Source organism: Pelecanus crispus, chromosome 5, assembly GCF_030463565.1.
Source record: "Pelecanus crispus isolate bPelCri1 chromosome 5, bPelCri1.pri, whole genome shotgun sequence".
NCBI lineage: Eukaryota > Metazoa > Chordata > Aves > Pelecaniformes > Pelecanidae > Pelecanus > Pelecanus crispus.
The window spans coordinates 79,520,865-79,527,089 of record NC_134647.1 but is presented as its reverse complement, the minus strand read 5'-3'; positions in this window follow the sequence as shown (position 1 = coordinate 79,527,089).

Sequence of the window (6,225 nt, the reverse complement as noted above, 5' to 3'; positions counted from 1 at the left end):
CCCGTTCCTGATGGGAAGCTGACCTCGGCGGAGAGGGGAGGTTACTGTGTGACAGGAGCCTCCTTGCAGTGGGATTGCACCCTGCCCAAATGCTCTGCGCTTTGGGGCACGGGTTGGTCCGGTTAGCAGAATGCACACAGCAGGGTTTGACGAGCCCTCTCTGCTTTTGTAGGAGGTATTTCTTTCAAACGCCTTTTTTTGGATCTCTTGCATTGAAAAAGCAGAATTGCTCAGTGCTGGCTTTCTGGCTTGCGGGTGACTTAGCAGTCATTACATGCTAAGAGAAGTTATTCCTGGTGATTGCTGTATGACTATAGGAAACGCCGCGTGTTTAAAAGTTGCCTTACAGTTGGTGTTATGGTCCCCGTTCTCATTTGCCTGTAACTGTCAGACTAACAAAGTAGGTTGAACTCTCTTATGTCAGTGCTTGAACTTCTGCGTTGCTGCTTGCTTGGGTTACAGGCAGTCACTGTGGTTCAGCAGCCTCTGAGAACGAGGTCTTGGGGAAGTGTCACTAGCTCTGTGCCCTTCTCTGTACGAAGCTGCAGTTCCCTCTCGTGGCACGTCGGGTGGGATGTCTTCCCGACTCTCCACACTCCCGTTTGGAGGCTCCCCACAGAATTGCTTTGTCCTCGGGGGGGAAGGCACCTGAAGGAGTTCATCCCTCTCAAGGTGCTCTTCTGAGCCGGGCACTTTGTTCCTTCACCTCAAAGTGTGTGACAGGGAAACGGCACCTATACCTGGGGAGACTGGGGAGCATGGGCTTTCCTTAATGACCAGTTACCTCTCCGTCGTGCTCATACGCCTGCGAGTGATGTCTGGATGACACCGTTGGGTTTGCAGCAGCCCCTTCCTAGAGCAAAGCAGTGATTCTCCACTATGTGCCAAGGAATCGTTGTGCAGCTGGCTTCAGCTACAGACTTGAGGCTGGCACACAGACCAGAGGTCTTTTGACTCCTGCTGTGGTGGTGGTGGGTAACAGCTTGGTACCTCTGCTGCTCTTCATTGCTCCAGGACATTGGGATCAAGGCTGTAGCAAAGACCTTGGGTTTACTATCAGGGTTCTACCTCTGTCCAACCTGCAAGACCTACTGCACGCTGTGAACCCACAATTCATACAGGTTTGGTGGAGACTTTCAAGGTTTCTGCAGCTGAATTCCCTTAAGATGTTTCCTTGCATCGAGGAGGCAGAGGTGAGAGCATGCAGGGTCATCCTCCTCCTCCTCCTCCTCCTCCTCCTTCTCCTCCCATGGCCTCAGGACACCGAGTGCCAGCGTGAGAAGGGTGGGACAAATCCCCTAAGACAGGTGGAAGGCTCCTGGAGCATAGGGGAGCAAGAGGTTAAAATTGAGGAGACTCTGATATCCAGGACAAGGACCCCGGAATTGGAAATGAGCAGGGACAGGATGTGTGCACGGCTGAGGGAGCTGGAGCTCGGAAGCTACAGTCACACTGTAAAAGCAGCCTCCTTGCCACACAACAGCTTTTCTACTAATGGTTTTGGGGTTTCCCCCCAAGCAAAACTTGGCCAACACATGCTTACGGTTGCAAAGTCAGGTGTCTCGTGGAAATGCCAGCATTTTCAGTGCTGCTTGTGTGCATCCATCACCATATGAGCTCTGACTGCAGGACCACAGGCTGCTCTCTATCCAGAGGACACGCTCCGGGCTGACCTGCTTCGGGAGGACTCGAGACTGGGTAACAGAGAAGGAGGTGTTCTGTATGATCCCTGTCTCGTTGGCTGCAAAGGTTGATGCGTGTGTAAGCGGGAAAGGCAGGAAACTTCACAGGGTACCACTTCCTTCACGTGTGCAGTGGGAAGCTCAACTGGCAGTCTTGCTGCTAACGAGCAGTGCCGAGCCCTGGAGGCTCTCTCCCAGCGGGTGCGATGCAGAGCCTGGTCTGACTCGGGGTTCAGAGGGGCTGCGTGTTTGGTTACGGTCAGGTTGGACTTTTGCTGTCACAGAGCGACCGCGGCACCACCGTGGGCAATGTGCGCTCTGTGCCCCCCAGCTCTGAAAATGGAGAATATCCCTAACAGCCAAATACGCGACACCCATTTGTGAGCATTGAGCGAGGACAAGAAAACTTGCAGTGAAATGTGGTGGAAGCCGTTTCAGAAGACAACAGTTTACCCCTAAGCATATTGCGACGGAGGATGAGTATCTTCTGGTGGGAAAATCGTCCAGTTGAAGGACGTCTGGTTTAGGTGTTAGGAGTGAATTATCACACCAGTCCTGTTAGAACTGGAAAGTTCTGATCAAGAAGTGGTGCAAGCACCTACAGATACGGTGTTTCTGTGATGGTAGTAACACTGAAAATGTTGTGCTGTACCTACCCTGTACTGCAAAACTAACAGATGTGCAGCAGCAATAAATTAGCAAAACACATCATTAGGGCTCTGTAGAACTGAGTGTTTCAGAGGGAATACTGCTTTCTAGAAGTAGGCATCCCTGAACTAATACCTGATCTAAAGAGAGAAGCGACTTCTGAGTGCAGTCATGAATTATGCTGTTGTGAACAAGGTGTTATGCCCTGTCTCAATCCGTTTCATTCTTAGAGGCATGCTTTGCATAAACCAACACAGAAGTCGCACCAGTTAAAAAATAAAAGAAACCCTATGCGCTAAATGACGGGACCTCATCGCAGCCTTACATATTGATAGAAATATCATTCTGTTAGTCCGTTAGAAGTTTGAGGATATTCTCTTACGCCTGCACTCACAATTGCACCTACGTGTGGTTTCAGGCAGCCTAATGTAACGGTCAGATTAAGTGCTTTCTTGCCTATGGCTATTTTACTGGAAATCCTGGTAATGAACACCTCAGAATAAGCATTTGTGTCAAAAAACCCATGTTTTCAGCACTTCCCCCTTGGAAAGGGATGAAGTGAGGGTCTGCATTTCTCTTCTATTATTGATCATTTATTGTATATCTCACTAGAGGATAGAGGACTAAGCTATTTTGTCTGAAAATGTCAAACCTTAACCTTTGTGCAAACTTTCTGAAGTTCAGCATGTGTGAAAATGGGCCACTGTGATTGAATAACGTTAATGTGGAAATAGTTAACTCCCACACAACACTGTATTTCACCATCTGCAACATGGCTTGCTCTGCAATGGTTTCACAGGTCTATGACGCTTGCGCTGATTTTTGTGGTCGTTCTCCTATTTATAATTATAACTGTACTTAAAGAAACAGCTGCACAGAGATTAAATAGTACATAACACTGATACGTAGATGCAGATGATAAAAACATGATTATGCTTTTGTGCTGAGCATTTAGTTGTCCGGGCTGACTTCATACCCTAGTATCCATCATTGCTTTCAGCAGCAGATTCTCATCCTACCACAGGAGCTTGCTTGCTTTTCTCCCGGCTGGGTTCTCTTGCATCTGGTTGTATTAAAACGCATTTTGTGACGGTGTGATTCAGATCACTCTCTAACACTGACCTACCTTCCTTCTCGCCCTACTGCTCCACATGCTCTAACGTTCTCTGCCAATTCCACTGTTAAAGATTTCCAGCATCGCAGCTTCTTCCCCGCACCCCTTTCTCCTCCTTGCTGATCTGCTGCTCCCTCCTTATCCACCAAACCTCTGTTTTCATCCTCCTTCTCTTCTCTAAACCTCTGCTGATGTTTTCCTCTCCTCTTTACGCTTGTGCTCCTGAAGTTTCCACACAGCTCCCGGTGCCAGCACTTCCTTTTCCCTCTCTCTGAACAAGTGCTGGTCAGGGGCAAGTCCAGCAAAAGCTGTTGGTCTGCTCTGTCACGCACTGTACGTACCTTGCCTGTTGTGCTGATGCAATTCACTGAATGGAAAATGCCTCCACACTGACGGTCTGGATTTAAAAATAATAAAATAAAAAAACCCCAACCCAACAACACCCCCAAAACAACCCACCTACTGAGCAGCATTTTTCAGCAAGAACTAATACTTACAACCTTTGCTGACAGTCAGCCCCATTTACTACTGGGTTCCGCTTTTGAGGTTCATCAGCAAGCTGGTTTTCAATACACTTCATGTGTGTCCCTCTTACTTTTTTTTCTCCCTGACAGAAGGGTTTATTTTTACTAAGTATGCCTTGTAGAAGAAACTCAAAGGATTTGCAATCTTACTAGTTTGTTAGAACAGCTTCCATGCATCTATTTCTTCCTTCGTGGTCCCAAATTAACCCAGAACTAGTGTCAGACCAGTTGGCTTAGGCTTCCTTGGACCGTCTCCCATACTCTCTTTCATCTTTTACTACTGGAAACACACTGAAGTTCATTGCTGCTTTCAAGCATACTGCAGTTTTGCAAGACTCTTAAAAATTAGTTGGTCTAGCCCATCCACAGCGTCCCAAGAAAGGACAACATCCTCCTGGTTTCTTGTGTAGCCTAGAACAGTCCACTGTACCAGAGCGGCCATGTTGTCTTCTCCTCAAGGTCAGTTTAAAGGCCCTGGGCTAACCCAGTGAGTTTATTTAGGTGGCCGCAATGAGCTGCGCTTGAGCCAGAGGATCTCAAACTCTCCGTCCCCACCTCTCCCATGCACTGCAAACATCTCCCGTGTAGCTCTGTCCCAACCATCGGCTCCTCCTTACATCTGTAGCCTCACCTTGTCTTCTTCAATGGGCAGGAAGGTTAAAATAGACAAGACGACAGACGAAGTGGCCCAGATTCCTCAACAACCTCAGCATTCACAATTGAGGCCAGAGAGAATGGCCTGCTTTTAGTCTCTTTTTATGTTAAAGTGCCTGGCCTCAACATACTTAGCCATGTTCAAAAATCAAGTCTAAACATTGCAGTGGGTATATCTACAGATATGACCCAAATCTGGTGGTGAATACTTACAAAAATCTGACCCAGTTCAGCTGTAACGTTTCTGTTTGGTGTGGAGCCAAGTTTATAGTATCAGTGACATCAAGGCAAAGCAACAGATACAGAAAAATACGCTCAATGAACTTTTATTTTTCTTTCAACTCTGGGTAGGGTTAGGCAAAAGAGTAAGGGAGGTATTTCAGCATGTATCACCAAGAAGAGAGCAAATATATTTTGAATTTCAATTGCATGTTCTACCTGAGAGAGATTTTCCTTTGCAAAATGGTGGGATGACAGCTAACAATTTCGGTGAAAACCATTTCAGTCCCCAGGCCATGAGTGTGGGTACCAGGAGCTCGGAGTCTATTTCTGGCTCTGTGTCTGACATAGTCCACGTGCCTGGATGAGTCACTCCACTCCCCTTTCACTTTCCTTTTCTGTGAAAAGGGGTTACCTATTTTTGGAAAATGCTTTGAAATTGATGATGAAACTGCTAATTGATAACCCTCTTAAAAGAGTCCTCAAATGATAGCGAGCTCACCTCAGTACACCTAAACGTGCCGTAACAAGACCATTAGCTCAGTCAAAAAAATTAGCGACTAAAAATAAGCATGATCCTGTGTAATCACTGATCTGTTTGATCCATCTTCAGTGGTGAATTTGTCATCTTGGTCAAAGTTCTAAACTAGACAATATCTTAGAACAATTAGTTAAAAGTAGGATTTCATCTTTTCTTTCAGCAACAAAATCTTCCCTGAGGTTGCATCACGAAAGATAATGGCTTTTGATAGATAACAGCCTGTAGAGATACAGGGGCTGGCTATTATTTGGGGATTCCTACATACCAAGAGATTCTGAACAAAGCTGTTACTGCATTAGTTACTACATTAGTTTTAAAAATAAATACTGTACTTCTGCTAAGGAAAAATACATTTGAGCGTTCACATAGTCTAACCTACAACAATCAATTTGGGAAGACAAATGAAAATGTAAATTTTTGCAAACAAAAAAATTAATGGTGTAAAGTGTGTTAAAATGGCTGCATACCAGTTGATCATAATGAAATTTCACCCATCTTAAAATGAAAAGTGACTTTAAACTTGATTTTCTTTTTTTTTTTTTCTTTCCCCCCCTTTTCTGTGTGTTTAGAAATGTTGAAGTGAAACACACTGTCAATTTGGACACTTTTTCAAGTTGAGAAATTAATCAAAACCAACCTTTTCCTGCAGAGGTTTCATTTTCAACCAAGTAGGCCTCTTCTGATTAAAGAAGTTGCATAAAAATTCTTAATCATCTCTGCACAGGAGCACTGCTGTAGCTGTTGGGTGATTCATATCTGTTTTAGAGGCAAGTTTCATAATAATCTATAGATGCTGTTGTAAGAATCATTATATGAGTATCTTTGTCCATCCAGCAGCAGCCG